This window comes from Saimiri boliviensis, chromosome 3 (assembly GCF_048565385.1).
Source record: "Saimiri boliviensis isolate mSaiBol1 chromosome 3, mSaiBol1.pri, whole genome shotgun sequence".
Taxonomy (NCBI): Eukaryota; Metazoa; Chordata; class Mammalia; order Primates; family Cebidae; genus Saimiri; species Saimiri boliviensis.
Window position 1 is genome coordinate 90,897,363 of NC_133451.1, and position 25,166 is coordinate 90,922,528.

Here is a 25,166-nt window from a genome sequence, read left to right on the forward strand (position 1 = left end):
TGAGTAATGAGTGATTAAAATCTAAATAATGAGAAAACATTGCTCACCTATCAAATGAGTAGATTTAGAAAATAATATCCAGGACTGGTCAGATGCAGAGAAGTATTTCCTGTTTTGGCTCCACATTCCTATAGCCCTACACACTCCTAGTTCAGATCCTGATTGTTTCCAGCCTGGACAATCTCAGTAACACACTTCTAACTTGTCTGCCTGATTGCAGTCTTGTATTTCTTAAATCCCGTCTTCACATTGCAGCCTGAGATATACAATGTACCTAAAATATAATTCTCGCTATTCTACTGCTTTTGTTTGTCAGCCTCTCAGTTTCCAGGGTGGAATAGTTAATAATGTATCTGTAAAGAAATAGCTAAATGCATGGTTGCAGTTCAATTTTGTCATGGTTAGTACAGGCAGTACAAATCTCACTAAGTCCAAGATTTGTTGCTCTGACAGCCACAGGAAGCCAAATTAGAATTACAATATTGCTTAATAAGCATGGAATTAGAACAGGAACGTTAGATACAGAATTCAAATGGTTAATGGAATAGGGTTAAAGAAGCTTGTGGCTCTCACCTCCCCAGGACACTTTCGTCAGCCTGATCATTCTCTGCCCTGACAATGCTTGAGTGTGTATTAGCAACTTTTCATTTTGGGTTTCAATTTTCTCTACTCCAAATAGAATTTACCTTTTTGTTTATACAGTCTCTCCAAATAAGGTATAATACCATTGCTTAGGTTTTTACTTTTTAAATGTTAATCACATTCTAAACCTGCCTCTTGAGACTGTTGCCAAGTTATTTTGATTGGAGTTTAGAGTATTCTCAAATTCTTTAGTTCTGCAATTTACAAAGTCTCCAAGTTGATTCCTACAAAGTCACAAATTTATCCAAATATTGCTTTGAATAGAGTAGGTACTCAACTATTCCTTAGGTCCAGGGATAACATATGACTTAGACACTGTTCCTGGTTTGCTGTTTGTTTTTAAGCCACTAAGAATAGCTTTCTCTGAAGGCAATCTTATTTTTCTTATTGATAAGTTCTTGATGTGCCTCCCACTGATGGCACTATTACCGAAAACAGACCATTTAGGAGGCTAGATAAAAATTTTAGGAAATCATTTTGTATTATAAATAATCACTTCCCAATCTTATTTGGCTTTTTAAAAAATGTAGCAGTGAGGATGACCCTAGGTAGATAATTTTAGTTAACTTGTAGAATGAAAACCCTTAGTTTATCTCAAAAGGTTTGAGTTAGGGGTATAGAGTTTGAAAGTTCTCATTGGCCAGGCATGGTGGCTCACGCCTGTAATCCCAGCACTTTGGGAGGCCGAGGTGGGTAGATCACCTGAGGTTAGGAGTTCAAGACCAGCCTGGCCATCATGGCGAAACCCCATCTTAAAAAAAGAAGAATGTTGTCATTAAATTGTATGCTACATTTGTACATTCATCGCATTCTTTCACTGCCTGAGAGTGTTCTGAGCCCTGTGATTGGAGCAGCAATTGTTAAGAAATCCTGGTACCCTTTTGTGTTCTGGGAAATGGCTAACTACAAAATACAACCCTGGCCTCACATGCTCCAAGGTGTCTCCATCCTTCCTCATAACTCCCATATGGCTTTCTTGTTATTCTGCATCTATAAAAGCTCAAGCCTCTCCCTGTTCTTTGAGATGTTTTAATGTTTTTCATTAATAAATGTTTTCCCTATTGTAGTTGCCCAGATAAAATCCCCTTGATTGTCCAGTGTTCTTTGTCTGTCACAAACCAAATCATAATGCTCAGTGCCACTTTAACATAAAGTTGATTGGGTTAAGTGAGTTAATACATGAGTGTATAGCACTTTGAATGGTGTCAGACACCTATTATATGTTCAACAATGTATTATACATAATAACTATATTATCTATAGGTATATAGGTATATATTATACATATATTAGTTATATATGTATACTTATAATAATTATTATTTTTAATTGTTATTAGCTCCTAATCAGGAAAAACAGTGCAGAGAATCTACTCATATATATATTTTATTTGCAGTGTTGCAGTCTGAACTAAATTGACTAAAAAAGGAGGAGCAAGAAAAGGTCAAGCAGGTAACTGGGAGAACAAGGGTAGGAAAAGGAAAAAATACATGGTTTTCTCCTATATTCCCAATGCTGCATTTGGGCAATAGAGCCAGCCCCCTCCCTTCCAGTCTCATCATTTGAAATGTACATCTTTGGTCCAATCTCTTCTCCCACTTCAAAGCATTATAGTTTTCATCTAGCAAATACGTCTTCTTTTTTCTTTGATACCTTCATCCTTCAACAACATATTCTTTCTGTACACTAATATCCTCTACATATTGAGGGAATTTCACAGCTCCAGTTCCTTTAGTTCGTATTTCTTTCCTTTCTTGACTCTGTAGACCTCCATCTCCATTCCATTAGCCAAACACCTACAAAGCCTTTACTTTTATTTTCTCTTCACAATAACTGACCCCTGGATTATTTAAATCAGAAATCCTTCTCCTTTAAGATAATCTCTTGCACATGCCACATTACCTGCATTTACCTCACAAAGATTCAGTAGGTAGTTGCCTTCATCATGACTTTAAGTTACTGAACCATTCCCTCTTACTCAGGTTAACAGTTACCTCCTTGCTTCCCAACACCTTCTTCAAACTCCAGTGTGTTTGTGATGTGTTCAGCTTCAGAGAAGAGAAACCATAACTAAAAGTGGCTTAAATCAGGCTAGCCTCATGGTAGTGGATTACCAGAATTTATTAACACTGGTGTCACTAAAGTTGGTATATAATCCCCCCACTGCTAATTTGGACTGGATTTTAAGAAGAAAAAATAAATAAGTAAAAACTGAAAAAATAAAGTGGCTCAAATTAAAATTCTCTGAGAATAGGAAATGGTTAAAAGTAAGCTGAGACACTGATCATTTAATCTTGGGTAGTCACTTGAGGCACATATTGTCTCCAGTGCTAAGCAGCTTTGTCCAGCTACCCACATGTAACGTATGAGTATGTGTGGTGAGACATGGAAAAGGATTGGAAGCGCTGGCCTAAAAAAAATAGGAGTTTACTGGCTCATTTTGTTCCCGTATCAAACCGAGGATCAGGCTGCTGCTTCTCACGGCCCAATAACAAGACGCAGATGAACTGGGAGAGAAGAGAGTTTATTTCTGTAACTGGTGACAGGGAGAAGGCCTGGAAATTGTCACCAGAGCAACTCAAAATTACAAAGCTTTCCAGAGCTTATATACTTGTAAGCTATATGTCTACATTTAAGTCTGCATTAATCTAAAGACATAAGTGATTGACTTCTTTAAATCTATAATTAAGATCTGAGTCCTGAAGACCTCCCCCTGAAGCCTCAGTAATTTTACTTAATCTAAATGGGTCTAGGTGCTGGGGCGATTACCCATATTTTGTTTCCTGCTGAGTCATGGAGGTTTGAGAGTGCCTTTAGTCCCCAGTAAACTTGTTTATGGAAGTCTGGGAGTTTCTTTAGACCCGCGATAAAACTTGTTTAATCCTAAATGGGTCGCATTAAGAAATTCCTTCGTTATCGTGTCGTGCTTTAAGGCCTAGGAAAGGCCTAGGCAAAACTCTTAGTGGGCTTTTGTTACATTCCAGTCTTTGAATAAGGGCATTGCTCTATCAGCTTTTAATATTTAACTTAACCACTCAGTCAGTACCGAAACAGTTGATATAGAGGCCTGCCTTAGTGAGACTTGGCCTGTCACAAAGTGACACATGTCCCAGGGTAGACAGTTCTAGGCTGATACTTACAATGCCATTGGGCCCCTATGCACTCTCTACCTTTTTGGTCTGCCATCCTTACCATACTGTCATTTTTCTTCTACTCTTTGCCTCGTGGTACCAAATGACATCAGTGCCTCTAGGCCTCAAAACCACAAACCAGGCAAAAAGATGAGAGGGAAAGTAATGGCACCAAATCACATTTGCTTACAATTCATTGACTAGAAGCATATCACATGGCCGCTGTAGTTTCAAGAAAGGCTGAGCAGTTGAGTTTTTAGGTTTTACAGACACCCTAATAAAGTAAAGAAAAAGGCAGGTGGGAAATGGAGGGAGTGGTATGTGCATTATGGGAGCTGTAATGGTTAATACTGAGTGTCAACTTGATTGGATTGAAGGATGCAAAGTATTGATCCTGGTATGTCTCTTCCCACTCTGCCATCTTAGCTGTTCTTATGAGAACATAAGTACTCCTCACCCCACCCTGACATCTTAACTACTCTTACACCTTTCCCCACCTGCCATTGTTACTGAAATTATGGTAATGTATACTCCTTGCCCCTACCCCCACCACTATAACTGATCTTATTCCATAACACCCCTGCCCTCTCCCCAAAAGATTTGCCCCAACCAATAAAACCAACTCCTATCCCATCATCCTTCGCTGCCACCCTTTTCGGCCTCAGCCCACCTGCACCCAGGTGAATAAGCAGCCATGTTGCTTACACAAAGACTCTTTGGAGGGTCCCTTCAGTCAAAGCACTTGTTTTAACAACTAGGGAGAGGGTTATTGTGAGAACTCAAGTTGAAAGGGGCTGATCAAGATTGCAGCTACTGTTTGGCAATGATATGGAGAGATGAGGCAAGGAATTAGGAGGCTTTGAAGTCCAACCAAGTAGAACTAATGAACTGCGTTATACCCTAACCTGGTCTCATTTAAAGCCTTCTGGATCTGCTCCTAAAAGTGTGCCACAGTTATTCTTAAAGGCACAGTACTCTCAATCCACCACATGACCGATTAATTCAACTCTTACCTCCCCTGGAGTTGCTCTTAAATTTCTATTTCTTACCTTGGCATTTCACTATATTTCAGTATTACATTTCTAACTACTCACAGAATAACCCCACTCAGATGTGTATCATCTTTTTGGGAACATTATAGTGATAACTGGATCAAAATGGAAAAGAAAGTCACCTGCACTACCATCCTTATGGGCTCAGTTTCCATTTGTAGGGCATAAACTATGAAGAACTTGCACAAACTCCTAAGGGGACAAAAGGTGCATGATGATATCTTGAGCTCAAGTTTGAACTGAATCTTCGTACTTTGCTTTAGAAGAGTAAGGAGCTGAAAAAAACTGCCATTTCAAAACTGCCAACAGTTTTTTGTTTCACAAAAACATGGAAATAGATCGGAGACAACTAGCTCCCTTGTTCTGATTAAACCTCTTGGACGTTTTGTTATGTAAATGTACAGCAAAGGCAGAACTAGAAAAAGACGGGATTTTGTTCAATTATGTAAAAGCTTTTTTATTTGGTAGACAGGAGTTGCGTTTCCACAGATTTAGTTCCCTTGAGGGAATGTCTCTCCTGAAATTAAGACTCCTCTAAACCTGAAAATGGTTTCCTTTCTTGGGAGATGTGAGTTGAGGACATTGCTGGTAGCAGATAAGGACCTGGGGACCAGAGGTTGAAGGAACTGCTTATGTAAGGCACATTCTGTGCCCTGGGCATGAGCAGTGCTGCTTTGAGCTCCAGATGGTGAAGTGTGATACAGATTTGAAGAGGCAGCCTCCTCTGTCTAGAATCTTTAATAGACTAACAATAAGGAGTGTCAGGTTTTAGAGCCTCAGACCTGGAAACAGCATTTAGCGCATTCTCTCTCTCTCTCTCCCCCTCCCTCCCATTGTCTCTCTTTCTCTCTCTCTCATTGTCTCTCTCTCTCCCATTGACTCCACTCTCTCTCCTTTGATCTGTGCTCTCTCTGGTGTTTTATTATCTCCTACTGCAAACAGGCATTCTCCAGAAGAACAAGAAATAAGACCATTGGCATCTATTTTCATAAATGTCTAACTCTGGTATTCAAAAGCAAGGACTTTTGTTACTAGCTCCATTTACAAAGTAAAATAGTATGACTTGGGTCACATGACCTACTTCCCCAGAGAAAGAGGTATTCTCATTGACCTGGTCTGAGCCTCACACCCAAGGAGATAACCTTTGCCACTAGAAGAAGGGATGGGAGTTGGCCAGCAATCTGACTAGTGTACTTGGCAACTAAAAACAATAGCTGGCATTTGCATTATATGAAAAGCTGAGAAAGATTTCATCCCAAGTCTGGGCATATATCCACAGCTTCAGAGCCCTACCTGTGCTGCCTTGTACTCTCAGACAAGCCCTTAAGGAAAGAAAGAACAGGCATGTTGTCCCCTAGCACAATGAAGGGCACACAAATATTTGTGAATGAAGACATGAACAAAAGTACCGAATGCATTGTTCCCTAACCCTGGACCTTCCCCTTCAGCTACTTTGTTGCCTCTACTCTTTTTCTTCATGTGATGACGTCACCTATGGCAGAGCAGACAGTTAGGAGCAGTATGATCTAGCCTGTCCTGAGTAATGGCTCAAAAACAGGAGAAAAGGTTTGAGACACATAATTCGTGTTCAACAATATGAACTTGAACCATTTAATCCTTATAAGTCTGTAAATTAGGAATCCAAGTTTTGTGATTTTTAAATGTGTTAGTTGGTATAAGTGTGATCAAATTTAAACTGCCCATAAGTCCGATAAACTTAATATTTATCATTTATATTCAAAGATATCAGGAAAACTAATTTTTTGAAAGAGAGAAAACAGTTTGATTTTCTAACAGTAATATAATTGCAATCATTAAAAATGCCTTACCACAGATTCCTAATTATCATTCAGGACAATACAAATTATGCATTATGATTAAGTATGTGTCAAATTTACTTTTGCAAATTCTATGTGGTTGTGATGCTTAGTTCTGAAATCTTGCCAAGATTTGCATCTGCCCTCAGTTGAAAAAACGAAACAAAACCCAAAACTGGAGAAAGCATATGTTAGTATCTCATGAGTACCTCATTATTGTCTAATGTTACATGTATTTGTTTTACTTTCCCAACTAGATTGCAAACTTCTTAAGATGTTTTACATTTGTGATAAAATAATTCTAGGTTGAGAATGGAAACCAAGACTATTAAGAATTCTTGATAGTGATAAGAAAAAACATTCTTCAAACCAGTGCTTCTTAAGCCTGTCAGAACTAACACCCTCTGTTTAGAACAATTGCTTTGAAGTAACCATTTTATTATCTTGAAATGCAACTCACTGTTGGCATGACCAATAAGCATATAATTTCACCATAAAAGACAATCGAGTACCTTGTCTATAATACAAAAAACAAAAAGGAATTTAGTTTAAAGTAAAGTAATACATTTTATTGTTATAAATTTATAAGCACAGCTAAACGAGAAGACCTATAAACTAGGTAGATTCTTCCACCTATTATGATGAATAGTTTGCAATTAAAAGACATAAGAAAACATTCAGCTAAATATTATTGACACTTTTCTTTATATTTGTTTACATTTGAAATCACCATGAAAGGGGCAATAAATGATAACTGATCAGAGTAAATTATACCAGCAATTCAAATACCAGAGGTAGAGTTGGATGTCAGTGACAGGATTTTCCAAAATGGTGAACAACTCTTGTCAAGGTTTACAAGAAAAAAGCTATAATTTTCCCTAGATTTGCCCCATAGATGCATTTCTAAAAATTTTCAAGCATTCAAAACTCTTCTGAACATACTTTTGTTTGTAGGTAGAAAGGTATTGGATTCTAGGCTCAGAAAATTATAAACAGGCTTTCCAAGTCATAAATATGCAGTGAGACATCTAAAAGTGGTACAAGACACAGAGCAGTTTGTGTTTAATGAGACTGTTTCTCACAGTACAGGATATTTAAGATGCATAGTTCCCAATCACTAAATGCCAGTAGTGCCATCCGATCATTGTGACCAAAAAAAGCATCTCTCTCAAGTTCTAAAATACTTTCTAGGAGAGTCCCCTTTGAGAATTACTGCATTAACGTTTGCAGTAAGTTTCTACCTACTAAAACATGGAGAGTAAAACCCCTCAGGCTGAGAAATTTGGAGTTCGGTTTATAATGTAAATGGAGTATATCTTTTGCCAAATGTATGCCTGCAGCAGATTGTTTCCAATGCGATAAACATGTACACAATACACTATTGCTAGGGGTGTGTGTGTGTGTGTGTGTGTGTGTGAGAGAGAGAGAGGGGGGAAGGGGGGGAGAGAGAGAGAAAGAGAAAGAGAGAGAGAGAGCTTATGTTGCTCAAATGAAAAGAAGTCAGGAAGACAAAACAAAAATTTGAAATTTGTGCAGATTGGTTTCCACTTCACCAAGACTGTAAAGCAGCTAGATTGGGTTTGACCCACACTGATGTAATGTAGTAATGTGGTCTCACACAAGGCATTTTTCAAGACTAAATAACCCACATTTGGAAATTGTACTGCCTGCTCCACCGCAGAGCACTCATTTTGGGGAAGCCAAAAAATAAGACCACGTATCAAAGAGTAGTTTATTGCACCATGTTCCCATTGTTAATTTTCCTGAAAACAGGCCATCGTGACAAAGGAAAAGACTTAAAAGGTAGTTCTTAGAAGACGTGAAAGGAAAAGGTTTCTCTTTTACGGCAGACAGAAGTTAGGGGACTTAGCTTTGGAAAGGGGCAGCAGGTTTCTGCTGAGAAGTGAACTGTCTGCAGAATTAGAGCAGGAAATGCTGGACAGAAAACAAACATCTGCCATAGTATATTTAACCAGGATATTCAGAAAAAGGAGCTCAATAGGATATGCCTAGGAAAGGGCTTGAGCTTACTTACTTTGAGACCTGCCAGTTATCTTGTGTTAAATTATCTGTGTTTTATCAAAGTCAAACATTAAAAACTTAGAGCCTAGTCTTATCCATTGTTTTGGAGAATTGAGAATGGGTCAACATGTTGAAAACTTGAGGAGACTTAGCAGATCAGATGAAAAGGTTAACACTCTCATCATAGGCAGAGAGTGTAAAAGCTGGGACCAATAATTCAAACTTTTGTGTATTACCTGCCACTTCACAACTGATGGAGCAACAGAGTTTTGGGAGAACTGCTCCATGACTAAGCACCTTCATTAGCTCCTTTCACCTGGAATTTTTAAAGAGCACACCTGTTACCTTCTCAGCTATCCAGAAGCACAGAAAATCACTACATCCTAATACCAATGGATAGTTTTTCCTTTCCTTCGAATGTTTCTTCTGTTCAAAATTCATGTTGAAATTTAATTGCCATTGAAACAGCATTAAGAAGTGGGACTTTTGAGATGTGATTCGGCCATGAGGGCTCTGCCCACATGAGTGGGCTTCATGCCATTGTAATAAGGCGAATTTGAACCTCTTTTGCTTCTTTGTCCTTTTGTCTTCCTTCATTTGATGATGCAGCAAAGGCCCTTGCCATATGCCAGATCCTTGACCTTAGACTTCCCAGTCTCCAGAGCTGTGAGAAAATAAATACCTGTTCATTGTAAATTACCCAGTTTCAGGTACTATGTTATAGCAGCACAAAATTAACTATGACATTCTTCCTCAACACGAAGTTAAGATCTTCTTGCATCTCTATATTTAGGTCTTGAATAAATAAAAGTAGATGAAAAAAGGAATAAAAAGCACCTTTTTTTTTGAGGCGGAGTCTTGCTCTGTTGCCCGGGATGGGGTGCAGTGGCGAGATATTGGCTGAATGCAAACTCCACCTCCCAGGTTCAAACAATTCTGCTGCCTCAGCCTCCCTAGTAGCTGGGATTACAGGCACGCGCCACCACGCCCTGCTATTTATTTGAGTGTTTTTAATAGAGACTGGGTTTCACCATGTTGGTCAGGCTGGTCTCAAACTTCTGACTTCAGATAATCTGCCCACCTCGGCCTCCAAAAGTGCTGGGATTACAGGCATGAGCCACCACATCCAGCCTAAAAAGCACTTTTCAAAGAACTTGATGGCTTCTAACTTTCTTCCTGAGCCCTAAATATCCTTGAAGAAAAATATGAAGCTAAATGATGGGATTAAAAACATTACCTTTTTTTTAAGATGGACTTTTGCTATGACATCCTTCCTCAACACGAAGTGAAGAATCAGAAGATTCTTAACTTCCCCTTCTCTTGCATCTTTATATTTAGGTCTTAAATAAATAGAAGTAGATGAAAACAGGACTAAAAAGCACTTTTTTTTTTTTTTTTTGACAAAGTCTCGCTCTGTTGCCCAGGCTGAAGTGCTCTTGCTGTGGAGTGCAATTGTGCAATCTTGGCTCACCACAACCTCCACCTCCCAGGTTTAAGCAATTCTCCTGCCTCAGCCTCTCGAGTAGCTGGGATTACAGGCATGCGCCACCATGCCCAGCTAATTTTTTGTATTTTTAGTAGAGACAGCGTTTCATCATGTTGGTCAGGCAGGTCTCAAACTCCTGACCTCGTGATCCGCCAGCCTCAGCCTCCCAAACTGCGGGAATTACAGACTTGAGCCATCACACCCAGCCATAATTTATTTATTTAATATGACTTTCCCTTCAAAAATAAGCTGTATGAAGGCAAAAGAATTTATTATTTTTACTGATATATTCCTAGCATATGAAATAGTTCCTGACATGTGGATGAGGAATAATAAATGTTTGAATAAACATGTTGTTAGGAATGTTTTTGTCTACAAATAAAACAAAATTAACAGAAGCTTAAGGCATGTAAATACACTTATTGTTTATGTTACAAGAAAACCTAGTTAGTGTCACAGATCGTCTACATTATATCATCACTACACTGCCAGTATTCCCCTTATTTTTGAAAGAGGGCTGCTATAGCTCCCAACAGTATATCTTCAAGCAATACAACCTCAAGCAGAAGAAATTGAAGGAGGGGGGAAAAATGCTCCTGTTATATGTCTTTGTTCAGAATGGTAAATCTTTCCCAGATGTCTTCAGTACACTTCCTCTTAGGTCTCATTGAACAGAATGGCATTACACTATCATTTCTAGACAAATTATTAGCAAAAGAGAATGGATAGCTGTAATTATTATATATACCAATCAAGATTTATCCCAGGGTCTGAACAAAATGTCATCTAAATAAAATTAGAATTCTGTTAACATATATGTAGGAGAAAATGATTGTTGGGTTGGCAGCTAACAGTCTGCCTGAATGACCTATAGTTAAATGAATATTATTTATTGCAAAATTATAATTATATAATAAGGTTACCTTTTATAATAAGTATTGTAAAAAGTTATAAGGTTATCTTTTAATATTTAATGTAATTAAATAGGAAAAAGCACTCCAGAATGATAGTGTATCAGTTAAGATTGCTTTTGGTTGCATGTTACAGAAATGAGATTAAAATTTAAATGCTTAATCAGAAAGGTTTTTTTCTTTATAGCAGGAATTTCCAAAGTAGGCAGTTCAGGACTGATCAAAGGGTTTCATTATGCCACCAGAGACTCAGGCTTCATTATGCCAGACTGTATGCAGTTTTCATCTTTTGGGCCCCAAAAAAATGACTGCACTCCCAGCATGTCTGCACTCTGTGCAGACAAAAGGTGGTTGCTAGGCAAGTCAGCTGCCTTCCCAATAGTGCCTACTCAGTGATTTCTGCTTGCATCACCTTGGCCAAAACTGGTTTGCAGGGACACTGCTTGTCTGAGGAGGCAAGTATTTTAGCTAGATCCAAACAAAAATTTGGGTCTGTTATTATGAAATAAGAAGACAATGGATGTTTGATAGGCAAGTAGTAGTGTTTACAATTTATGTTTACCAAATATAACTGTGACTACCACTGAGTGGTGAAATTATAAGTGATGATTGTATCTTCTTGTATTGCCTGAATTGTTTTCAACATGCATGTTCTTTTTTAAAAAAATATTGGAAAAGAGCATAATGAAGCTATTTTCATTTGGCAGGAGAAAATAGAAAGTTTAGAAATTTATTCCTATAGACCACACCAAAATATTCCTGACCTTAAAATGCTGCTTCAAATGGTCATGTCAAAATATTCTTACTAAATATATAACTTTGTACATATACTCTCAGAGCCTCAGTTAACTTATCCATAAAATGAGGACATTATAACTAACTCCCAAAGTTATTGTAAAGTTTAAATGAGATAATGCATATAAAATATTTAGCACAAGTGCTCACTATATGGTAGCTTTTATTAATAGTGCTTAAGATCTAGTGCAGCGGTTCACACCTGTACTACCTGTACTTCAGGAAGCTGAGATGAGAGGATCACTTGAGCTCCAGAGTTTGAGACCAGATGAGGCAACATACTGGACTTCATCTCCACTGAAAATTAGCCAGGTTTAGTGGCACATGCCTGTAGTCTTAGCTACTCAGGAGGCTGAGGTGGGAGAATCATTTGAGCCTAGGAGGTCAAGGAAGCAGTGACCTGTGAACACACCACTGCACTCCAGCCTGGATGACACAGCAAGATCCTTTCTCAAAAAAAAAAAAAAAAAAAAGTACTTAGGTACATAGTAGTTGTAAAGTAGCCTTTAAATTGATTATATGATTTATTGACTTTACTTAGATATATCTGTTATATTAGCTCATTTTCATCAAGTATTTAGTATGTAACAGGGACTGTGTTAAATATCTTATTTATATTGTCATTTAAACCTCAAAATAATCTATAAAATAGAAAAATTATTATCTGTATTACACAGATGGAAAAAACTATGGCCTAGGGAGGTTAAGCAAATTGTTCAAGATTACATAGGGCAAAATGTGGCAAAGCTTGAATTCAGATCCAGCCAGTTTGACACAAAATTTTCATCCTTAACCGATCTCCTGCAATGTGAATTTGAAAGTCCTCTATTTTAAACTTATGAAAACATCATTAGCAGCCTGCTTATAAATCAATTCATCTAAGAAATTACTTTGGCTATTTTTTGTTTTGTTTTGTTTTTGAGACGGAGTTTCGCTCTTGTTAACCCAGGCTGGAGTGCAATGGCACGATCTCGGCTCACCGCAACCTCCGCCTGCTGGGTTCAGGCAATTCTCCTGCCTCAGCCTCCTAAGTAGCTGGGATTACAGGCACACGCTACCATGCCCAGCTAATTTTTTGTATTTTTAGTAGAGACAGGGTTTCACCATGTTGACCAGGATGGTCTTACTTTGGCTATTTTAATTTGCAAGTCTAGCAAAAAGAACTGTAGAATCAGCTGAAATACATCCAAAAATTCAAACCTTGTCATTGCAGCTTTTATTAATGATTGCACCCTGGTTAACAGTTCTGCTTTAAACAAATTTTGTAAATTCCCAAATATTATGGATTCATATCTTTTATAGAAATATATACAAATGCAAAATTTTCAGGTTAATTCATGCACTAATTACAATTTGGCTAAATCAGTCTAGAAAACTAACAATGCTATGAAAAAGAGTCAAGTACTCTGTAACGAAAAAGCAGTATAAATAGATACTCTTTCTCAGTTACTGTACTGGCATAACTAGTTGTATTGACTGCTCACGTGACTTCATTAATAAATATAAAATTAATAAAATAAGAGAAGAATAAGAGAATAATGAGATTTCAGTTTTTAAAATACTAATTGAAATTACTAAACAAATAATTATGTTATCTTAGCCGAATCTAAAAGAAATATATTTCTCAGCAAAATCCAATGTTTAAAAATTTAGACAATTTTATAGCAAGAATCTCTCTAAGGCTACTGCAGTTTACCAACACAAATAAATTGAGTTCTGTAAAAGTTAATGAATGTCTAATACTTACTGCTGACTACAAGAAAAGGCAGAACACATGAACAAATATATTACAAAAAAAAAGATTTTAAAAAATGTTTATGAGGTACATTTGTATACAGATAAGTGAAAGATTATATGCAGGAGTCAATCAGAAAAGCTTCAAATAGGACACAGCAGAATACATTTCTGAAAAATAAATAGAACTTTTTTCAGATAACTTCCACAAAGAAAAGCAATCCAGGCAGAGGGACCAATATGAGCAAAAGCATAGAGAATATAAAAAAATACTGTGATTTTGAGTAATTCCATGTTCTTCAACATTCCTAAACATAAATTTTGAGGGAAAAAAATGACATGAGCTGTTAGAGATGAAGCAAGCGATTCACAGAGGATCTTTTTGTCATATTGTAGCTTGAGCCTTATCCAAGGTCAATGGAGAGACACTGAAAAAATATATATCAGTGAAGTCATAAGGTCATATGGCATTTTAAATAATTACTTCTATTATACTGATGGAAGACTCTTGCATCATTATGAATTTTTGTTTTGCTTCTAGTAGTACATTTTGCATTAAAATATTTTTGATGTAGTATAGATTTATCAGTTTTATTTTGGTTAAAATTTGCATGTTCTAGATTTTTAAACCATTTTACCTTCATCTTTGTGGCAAATAGAAACTTTTTCCTCAATCTAAAAAAAATTTTTTTTTTTTTTCAGATGGAGTCCTGCTCTGTCACAAGGGCTGGAGTGCAGTGGCATGATCTCAGCTCACTGCAACCTCCCTACCTCCCAGGTTCAAATGGTTCTCCTGCTTCAGCCTCCTGAGTAGCTGGGATTAGAGGTGCACGCCACCATGCCTGGCTAATTTTTATATTTTTAGTAGAGAGAGGGTTTCACAGTATTGGCCAGGCTGGTCTTGAACTCCTGACCTCAGGTGATCTGCCTGCCTTGACCTTCCAAAATGCTGAGATTACAGGCATGAGCCACTGAGCTTGACCTGCATCTAAAAATTTTAGTCTTTAATTAGAATATTTATCCATTAATATTTAAGGTAATTTTATCAGTATTATTATAATTTATTTTCTTTCTTTTTTTTTTTTTTTTGAGACGGAGTTTCGCTCTTGTTACCCAGGCTGGAGTGCAATGGCACGATCTCGGCTCACTGCAAACTTCACCTCCCGGGTTCAGGCAATTCTCCTGCCTCAGCCTCCCGAGTAGCTGGAATTACAGGCATGCACCACCATGCCCAGCTAATTTTTTGTATTTTTAGTAGAGATGGGGTTTCACCATGTTGACCAGGATGGTCTCCATCTCTTGACCTCGTGATCCGCCCTCCTCAGCCTCCCAAAGTACTGGGATTACAGGCGTGAGCCACCGCGCCCGGCCTATAATTTATTTTCTATGTATCCCTCCTGTTCTATATTTATTTTTTCTTTCCATTCGTTTACTCTTTGGAATTAGTGAAATAATTGTTGCTATTTTCCCCTTCCCATTATTTGCTTATTGGTTATATATTTTTTATTATTTCATGAGTTATGCCAAAGCAGGGTTTATCAATCATGTTACAAGTGACATTTTGGACTGAATAATTTTTTATTGCGTTTGGAGAGGGCTCCCAATCTGTGTATATTGTAAGATTTTTACCAGCATTTATGGATTCTACACATGAGATACCACTTGCACCTCTCTCCCTCCACTAATTATAATAATCAAAAAAGTCATTAGACATGACTGAATGTCCCCTGGGGGGCAAAATGTCCCCTGTTAAAAACCATTGCTCTAGACCTGGGATGTTCAATATGTTAGAAGTTATATGTGAGTCCTTGCCATTTGGTTAGTACATATTGAGATATGTTATAAAAGGTAAAATGCTCTAGATTTTGAAAACTTAGTAAGATTGGAAAAAAAAAAAATCCAGGACTTTAGAACACCTGACTTCAACTCTGTTAACGATTCCTTTCCTCCTTCTGTGCTATTGTTGTCAAGGGGTTTTTTGGTTTGGTTTTGCTTTTAGAGACAAAGTCTCACCCTATTGTGCAGGCTGGAGGACAGTGTTGTGATCATAGCTCACTGCAACCTCAAACTCCTGGGCTCAAGCGATCGCTTCAGCCTGCTGAGTAGCTAAGAATACAGACATGCTCCCATACCTGACTAATTTTTTTTTTTTTTTTTTTTTTTTTTTTTTGTAGAGGTGGTGCCTTGCTTTGTTGCCCAGGCTGGTCTCCAACTCCTGACCACTAGAGATTCTTTCACCTAGGTTTCCCAAGGAGCTAGGATTACAGGCATGAGCCACCATACCTGACCTCAAGTATTCTAATTGTATAATTAGAAATGCCATTTGACTTTAATAATATTTTTATACAGCTAATACTGACCTACATTTGACCTTTCATGTTGCTCTCTTTACTGCTTCCTTAATTTCCTTGCTTCCATTTGGAATCATTTTCTTTCTGATTGATGAATTCCCTTTATTATTTTTTAGTGCATACCTACTATTGATTAATTCTCTCAATTTTTGTTTTTTTTAAAGTCTTTCATTACAGCTTAGTAAATTTTTACATATGAACATGCTCACATAACCACAACCCAGATCATGGAATATTCTCAGCACTATCAAAGGCTCCCTCATAACTCTTCTAATGAATACTTCCCCAAAATAATACTACTTTTACTTAGTTTTGCCTTCTTTTGGCATTCATTTAAACAGACTTATACAACATGTACCCTTTTATGCCTAGTTTCTTTTGTACAACACTATCTCTATGAAATTTGTCCATTTTCTATCATGTAGCATAGTTTTCTGAATAATATTACATTGTATCAATATACCACAGTTGGTTTTCCCATGATTATACTGCTATATCATTGTTTCCATATGTATATGATTATAAATAAAGTTGCTATGAACTTTCTTTTTTTTTTTTGAGACGGAGTTTCGCTCTTGTTACCCAGGCTGGAGTGCAATGGCGCGATCTCGGCTCACCGCAACCTCCACCTCCTGGGTTCAGGCAATTCTCCTGCCTCAGCCTCCTGAGTAGCTGGGATTACAGGCACGTGCCACCATGCCCAGCTAATTTTTTGTATTTTTAGTAGAGAGAGGGTTTCACCATGTTGACCAGGATGGTCTCGATCTCTTGACCTTGTGATCCACCCGCCTCGGCCTCCCAAAGTGCTGGGATTACAGGCTTGAGCCACCGTGCCCAGCGCTATGAACTTTCTTATGCATGTATTTGGTGAACACAAACACTCATTATACTAGGAATAAAATTGCCGGGTGACATGGTAAACTCCTTAATAGACACTGCTGAACAATTTCCAAAGTTGTACCAATATACATTCCCATCAGCAATGGATGAGAGTTTCAGTTTTTCCACATTGTCACTTAACAGTTTGGTATTGTAAGGCTTTTTATTCTTAGCTTTTCTGGTGTATAACTATCTTTTGGAGGATATGTATTATGAATAAATTATTCCAGTCTTTGGCTTTTTTTTTCTCACTCACTCCTTAATGATGTCTTTGTATGAACATAAGTACTTAATTTTTTTAAAAGTCTAATTTAAAAATTTCTAAGTGTAATTAAAAAAAAACAGACTTTCTAAGTTTTCAAAGACTATTTGTTCTGGTTATTATGTTTTGTTTAATTAATAATGGCTTATCCCAAAACCATGAAGACAGTTCCTTATAACTTAATCTGGAATTCTTAACTTTTACATTTAGGTCTATGATTCATCTCATTTTAATTGTGAAGGATATTTTTGCTAGTTGGGAACTCTAAGGCATTTGCTTTCATTTGTTTACAGAAGCTATTCTAGTGTTTATCGTTAACATTATTTCTGTTGAGAAATTGTGTTGTTGCTTTTTTTAAAGATAATTTTTCTTTCTTCTGGGTGCTCCCAAGATTTTTCTGTGTGTTTGATTTTCAGGAGTTTGACTGCAATGTGCCTGGATGTGGTTTTCTTTGAATTTATCCTGAATGGAGTTTATAACCCTTCTAGATTCTGTGATCTGATATCATTGATAACTTTTAGAAAATTTGGGTCAACATCTCTCCAAATATTGCTTCTGCTTATTCTCTTTTCTTTTCTTCTGGAACTCAAATTACAGGTACATCAGAACGTATCACCATGTCCCACAATTCTCCTATGCTGTTTTCTACATTTCTGACCTTTTTTTTCACCATAATTCAATCTGGATATTGTTTTCTGGACTTTCTTCCAGTTTATTTACTGTCTCTTAAACCATGTTTAATCTGCTATTAAGCCCATTTACTAAATTCTTGAGTTACTATAATTTTTACTTCTGGAATTTCCACAAAATTTTAATAGATTCCAGTTTTCTATTGAAATTCCTTATCTTTTCATACTTTTTTCTTGAACATATTAATTGATAGTTACTTTAAAGTTCATAGGACAACGTGTGTTTGCTCACATATGTAATCCCAAGACTTTGAGAGGCCAAGGTGAGAGGATCTCTTGAGGCCAGGAGTTCGAGACCACCCTGGGTAACAAACAGTGGGACCCTGTCTCTATTTTAAAAACTTAAAAATTAGCTGGAAGTGGTGGTGAGTGTCTGTAATCTCAGCTACTCCAGGAGCTGAGACAGGAGGATTGCCTGAGCCTGGGGGATCAAGGTTGCAGTGAGCCATGATCGCACCACTGCACTCCAGCCTGTGTGACAAATCAAGACCTTGTCTCAAAAAAAAAAAAAAAAAAAAAAAATCTCATGTGCAATAAACACATTATGTGGATCCCTATGTGTTCGTTTACCTGTTTCTTTTTATATATATATTTATTTGAAACCAGTAAGTTCTTGGCACAGTGTCTAACATATAATAAACTATCAATAAATAAGAAATGTTATATAACTTCTGATCAGTTAAATTACATGAAAGTAAAATTAGTATGAACATTAAAATCACTATTTATTTATTTATTTATTTATTTCTGAGACAGAGTCTTGCTCTATCTCCCAGGCTGGAGTGCAGTGGTACAATCTCGGCTCACTGCAACCTCCACCTCCCCAGTTCAAGCGATTCTTCTGTCTCAGCCTTCTGAGTAGTGGGATTACAGGTGCACGCCACGACACCTGGCTCATTTTTGTATTTTAGCAGAGACAGGGTTTCACCATGTTGGTCAGGGTGGTCTTGAATTCTGACCTTGTGAACCGCCCACCTCAGCCTCCCAAAGTGCTGAGATTACAGACATGAGCCACCACGCCCAGCCCTTCAAATCACTATTGAATTCAAGTTTAAAATACCTTTTACCTATGTTTAAATGACAGAGTAAATCTAGTTGTAACACTTTCATTCTTCTGATTAGCAAAACTGATTCAACCTGGTATGTTTTCTTTCTCTATATGTTGCCTCCCAACATGAAAATAAAGATAAACTTTCCACATAGAAATAAATCATCTTTTTGTCAAAGTAAATATGTACCTGTGTTCCTTTGCTTAAATTGCTTTTGCACATATAACTAAAGTAATAAATGCCTTCCAAACTGGATAAAAGTTATATTATCTGAAGTGACTTATTCATGTAAAACTGTCTACTGTATTTACCATGTGTTGGATTGCAATCAATCATGCTGCCTAAAGATCTAGGTACTACTCCTTTTTAAATTCCACATTTGTCAAATATTTCTGGGGAATGAATTCTCCTAAACCAAGAAGAAAATTTGTATTTGGCCACAATACCAACTTCACTCTTGAAATTAGTGATCCTTAATGATTCACAAGGTAAGTGCTTGCTGTTTTATCCAAAGACAATAGCAAGTTCAAGTTAGTACTAACTGAAACGTTGACTCTACTTCCTCTTGCCTTTAGAAATCTTTTTAGCATTTTTCATTTCTAATACTGTCTCCATCTGAATGTTTTTAGTTTGAATGTACTACCGCATTCAGAAAACATTCTTTTTCAATTAATTCATTTTACCTGTGTGCAAGGGAAAGAAAATTATTTGCTTTATGCTCTCGTTTTCCTCATATATATATATATATATATATATATATATATATATATATATATATATATAGAGAGAGAGAGAGAGAGAGAATATATATATATTTCACCCTGTCTTATGGTACTGATCTTTATATTTTACAAACTGGCAACTTTGAAAATGAAATAGCTACCTTGTTACATCTTGTCTCTTTTTGTTCTCGGTAGTGGAAATATAATACAAATTATTTGACCCTTAAAAGAAATGTATAGGCCCACTAACTGCACTATATGGAGATGGTGCTGGCTCAGACACAACTAAATCAAAGGTTTCAAACTACAGTATCATCACCATCATAATTATCACCTTCATTGTTCTCTCTGTGCCTCTTTCTCTTATGGTTCTGAGAAGATGTATTGATTTTCTTGTTGCTGCTTTAATAAATGACCACAACCTTAGTGACTAAAAACAACAAAACTTTATTCTCTTAAAGTTCCAGAACTCAGAGGTTCAAAATGAGCTTTACAGGGCTAAAACTTGAGATGTGGGCAGGGCTAGTTTCTTCTAGAGGTTGCAGGGGAGAATCTGTTTATTGACTTCTCCATGGTCTAGGGGCTGCCAGCATTCCTTGGATTGTGGCAGCATCATTCCTGTCTCTGCTTCCATGGTCATGTTACCTTCAACTAACTCTCATCTCCTATTTCTCTTTTATAAGCCTCTTATATCAAGCACACCCAAAATGAAATAACCAGATTATTCAAGACAATCTGTTCATCTCAAGATTCTCAATTTGGCCGGGCGCAGTGGCTCAAGCCTGTAATCCCAGCACTTTGGGAGGCCGAGGCGGGTGGATCACGAGGTCGAGAGATCGAGACCATCCTGGTCAACATGGTGAAACCCCGTCTCTACTAAAAATACAAAAAATTAGCGGGGCATGGTGGCACATGCCTGTGATCCCAGCTACTCAGGAGGCTGAGGCAGGAGAATTGCTTGAACCCAGGAGGCGGAGGTTGCGGTGAGCCGAGATCGCGCCATTGCACTCCAGCCTGGGTAACAAGAGCGAAACTCCGTCTCAAAAAAAAAAAAAGATTCTCAATTTAATCATATCTTAAAAATCTGTTTTATGGCATAAGGCAACATATTCACAGGTTCTAGGGATTCAGATATCAAGATGTTTGAAGAGGTGATTATTCAGCCAACCACAGAGGCTTTTTTAGAACACTAACTTTAGCAAAAGTACCAGGAGGAACTCTTACTGGCCCAGCTTGGGTAATATGCCCATCCCTAAGACAATAACTGTGGTCAAGGGGATGAGGTCAACAGTCAGAAAGCCTAATTTGCAACCACTCCTGAAGAATGTAATGAGAATGCTATGACAACAGTCCCACTGAGTCTATACGAATTTAGGGAGTGATGGCTTTCCAAAGGAAGAGTTGCTACGACCAGAAGAATACGGAAGGGATTGTGAGCAGACTTCCCCTATCCCCCCCCCAAAAAAACACAAAAAACAGAGGCACACTACATATTCCCATTTGAACACTGTCAATACTCTTTGGTAATAATAACAGAACTGTTCTTATTTTAAAATTCCATGTAGGAGAATGTATACTTGTCTATATATTTTTGGTTTGGACCAAAAAAGCAGTGAATAAGGGTGTGAGGTTTAAAGTCAGATCGGCCTGGATTTTTAGCCCGACTCTACCCTTTCTGGCTGTATGACATTTTAGACATGTTATTGAAATTTCCTGATTTTCAGATTCCTCACAGGTAAAGCAAAGTTGCTTACTATATTGGACATGGATATTTGTCATGTTTTCTGACTACCCAGCATATTTTGAAAACAATTTTACCATACTGGAAAAGCCTCCGTCTTTAGAGTCCTGTTTCCACACGGTAGAATGCAGAAAACTGAATTCTCAGCCTCTCTTACTGCTGGGCCTAGGGATATGACAGTGACCTTGGCTTCTCCTATGAGACTCACACAGGTAAGAATTTGACAGGTAAGTGACAGAGTTTATGTGGACTGTTTTAAAATCTTGCATACAGGAAGAAGAAGGCTCCAGTCAGAATCCATCTTTCTGGTGCGGTGGGCAACAATGCTGCCTGCTTTTGGTGGTAGCAACAGCAAACACAGTTTAGTTTCTCAGTGACTTCAAGGTCAAGTTCCAGGCACAGATGTGGCCCAGGCAGGGAGTTGAGAGTTGGCAGCACCTTCCCCAGTGCTCTGTGAGACAGCAACAGAAGCAGCAGTTTCCTCTTTGGGCCAACTTTGCCATGTGATTTTCAGAATTGTTCCTAGGAGCTTAACTTCAAGTCTAGCTCTCCAGGCCTCCATATGCTCCTTGAGCTAATCAATAGTCTTTAAAAAAAAAAAAAAAAAGCCGGGCGCGGTGGCTCAAGCCTGTAATCCCAGCACTTTGGGAGGCCGAGGCGGGTGGATCACGAGGTCGAGAGATCGAGACCATCCTGGTCAATGTGGTGAAACCCCGTCTCTACTAAAAATACAAAAAAATTAGCTGGGCATGGTGGCGTGTGCCTGTAATCCCAGCTACTCAGGAGGCTGAGGCAGCAGAATTGCTTGAACCCAGGAGGCGGTGGTTGCAGTGAGCCGAGATGGTGCCATTGCACTCCAGCCTGGGTAACAAGAGCGACACTCTGTCTCAAAAAAAAAAAAAAAAACTCCCTTTTCTGCTTAATGGGCTAAAAAGAATTAGGTTCAGTTAAATGAAATTAAGAGTGATGACTATATATTTACCTCAGAGAGTGCTGTTGCAATTAAATAAAATAATATATTGTTATGCAAAAAAGGACCAATGGCCAGTCAGTACACATACCAGGTCTGCTAGAACTAATTTTATTGGGGAAAAGTTCATGGAGACAGGAGCAGTAACAAGCTTGCAGTCCTCTATTGCAATGTAAAGTGGAACACAGAGTGCTAGCACGGTCTAATGTCACATTCTAGGATAGGGCTCCTAATCCCTGGTGCGCAGACTTTTAAGATGCCTGATTGGAAGCATTGGCTCCTACTCCAGGTGATCAGGGACCAGGATACTATAACAAGACGATACTGCAAAACCTTGGCTCCAGCGCTAGTCTGTGAACTCAGCTTTTGTGTTCGCAACAAACATGAGCCCTTCCCCTGGCATAATTAGGAGCCTAAGTGCAGGTCTTATGGTTGACCAGGATTTACTGCCTTGATGTTTAGCTGTGGCCAGTTTTCATAGAGCTTTGTAAAAGGCCAATTCCTTTTTTTTCAGAGGCCACCCTGCAGGGAATTATATTTGGACAAGTTAATACCTCCTGGACTGGATTGAATAGTGTTCCCCCGAAATTCCTGTCTACCTGGAACTTCAGAATGTGTCCTTATTTGAAAATAGGGTCTATGCAGATGTAATCAACTTATAAATAGGTCACCTGTAGGAGACAGTTCCAATATGCTGACAGCTTAACACCTCAAATGTTTTGTCTCTTTTCTACCATGGGGTTTTTTCTAGAACTGACTGTGGGAGTTTGCTCTACCCAAGTCACTCAAAGCAACAACAATCAGTGGGAGCTTAACGTTTATGGTTAAATGCCCCAGCCTTTCCAGCCTCCCAAAAGATAATTTTAAAGCATTTGAGAGACTCTCTCTCTCTCTCTCTCTCTCTCTCTCTCTCTCTCTCTATATATATATATATATATATATATATATATACACACATCAGTGGCCAGACATATATGAAAATAGAACTCTGACCTAAAAATCTGCAGCCACCACCCTAGGAAATCATACCTACAATCTACAAGTTAGATTTGTAGGAAGTCAGACCACTATCTCCAGTAATGAGTCCAGGAATTCAAACAATAATCCCTATAACAATTGGTCCCAAATGGCCAGGACTGGATTAATAACTGACAGTGTCCCTAAAATTTGTCCCTGCTTCCAACTTAGGACCAGTGAGAGAAAGCCAAATATGTACCCCTAATCAATCACATAGGAAGCCCCAGATCTGGTTAGCTCACCTACTGCTTTCTTAAGCCAACAGCTTCAAATCAGGGCATACCTGATGCCCTCCCTTTCTTCCACTGTAAAGCTTTCCATTCCTATGCCTGCCTCTACCACAAGTGATGTGTCTCTACCAAAACACATGTGATGATGCCCGACTCTCTTGCATTATCAAGGTCTGGGTATATGCTTTGTCTGTTCTCATTTGGTCTTCATTTGTTTTCATATATGCCGTACACAGTTTCTCTGGGAATTCCAAAAAAATTAAGCCCCAGTTGCCCACTGCTGAACTTTGCTCATTCATGTACTTTTTATTGGCTTTCCTCTTCTCTATCTCAGTTTGGTTTCCCCAATTTGCCTGCCTTGAGGAATTATCTCCCAAATATGCCAGCAGCACCTAAGCTCTTGTTTCAGGGTCTGTTTTTGAGGAAACCTAATGAAGACAGACCATATTAGTGGAAACACAATTTTAAGAAAATTATGTACATTGACCTTGAATATTTTCTATAGAAAGAGGCATTTAAAACTAAAATTTCAAAGTGAATGCATCAACCATTGTTTTCTTCTAGTCAGACTGCTAAAAAATACTAAATATTACTTTTAAATGTTGGGGTTATTCCAATGGCTTTCTATGACATTAATGTATTTGGCATACTTTTTTTTTCCACAAAACTGTTGGCAAAATTCCCTAAAAGGAATAGTCTTTTTAATATCTCAAGTCATCCTTTTGTTTATCCCACAGGTAAAGGTTTCTTGGTGTGATTATACTGAAAATGGGACTGAAATTTGAGAATGCATTTAAAGGAGAAAGAGTAATATTCAATAATATTCCACTGGTTGGAATATAGTTTATAAGAAAAGCTAATTACATTTACAGAGTAGTTGAAAACCTTGGACTTAGAATATGTGAATGATTTCCATTTGAATAAATTAAGAGAATTGAACCATCTTTCTTGCAAGTGATCCAGTTACATTTAGTCAGGGAATATTCATGTTTAGGCTCAGTGTTTCTGGAAACCTAAAAAAACTAGAGCACATTTGCCCTGCAGGCTCTAACTTAGAAATTCAATTAAGATTTATTGATAAAAGACTGTACCAGTGAAAATATGTTATCCTAATTTAGGAATCAATAAGTATTTCTGTGATTGTATGCACTATGAATTATATACTTTAATTTATGCCTATCTGATGTCCAAGTATGTTGGTAAATGAGATGCCTAAAACAACATGTGGGGTTAGAATATAATTTTGTTAATGCTAAAAAAAAAGAGTAGCATTTGTATTCTAATCGTAACAGAGCTTCTGTGAACTGTTTCAAAAACTTGCTCACTAGGCCCATTAGAGTTTCATAGTGTCCCTTCTGTCTGTCATCATTAACACCTGGCTGATCCACCCACACACCATAAAGACAAAGTGAAAGCACCAAGAGAAGTTTTAGGCAATTACCTCCACACACTTCCATTTCTCTCTCCCAAAACTCTTTCATCTCCGTCTGGCCTGCTCTGATTTTTGATGGCCTGCATGTGTAATAGAGTTCCAAGTGTGGCTGAATTTAGAACACTGAGTGACAAGCTGGCAGCACTTCCTGCTTCACATACCTGTAGCCAGTCCTCTTAGAGATTTTCTGTTTTGCTCTTAGTTGTGTAAGACATTCAGGCACCTGTTCTCTTG

General features: G+C 37.8%; 1 long non-coding RNA gene across 1 annotated transcript in view; it reads left to right on the plus strand.

The window, feature by feature from the left end:
- Positions 1-1,873: 1,873 nt before the first annotated feature.
- Positions 1,874-25,166, plus strand: part of LOC141584020 (uncharacterized) — a 97,404-nt gene continuing 74,111 nt past the window's right edge. Inside the window, exon 1 of the long non-coding RNA XR_012516883.1 lies at positions 1,874-21,495. This is a non-coding gene — a long non-coding RNA (uncharacterized LOC141584020). The remainder of the gene's footprint in view (positions 21,496-25,166) is intronic.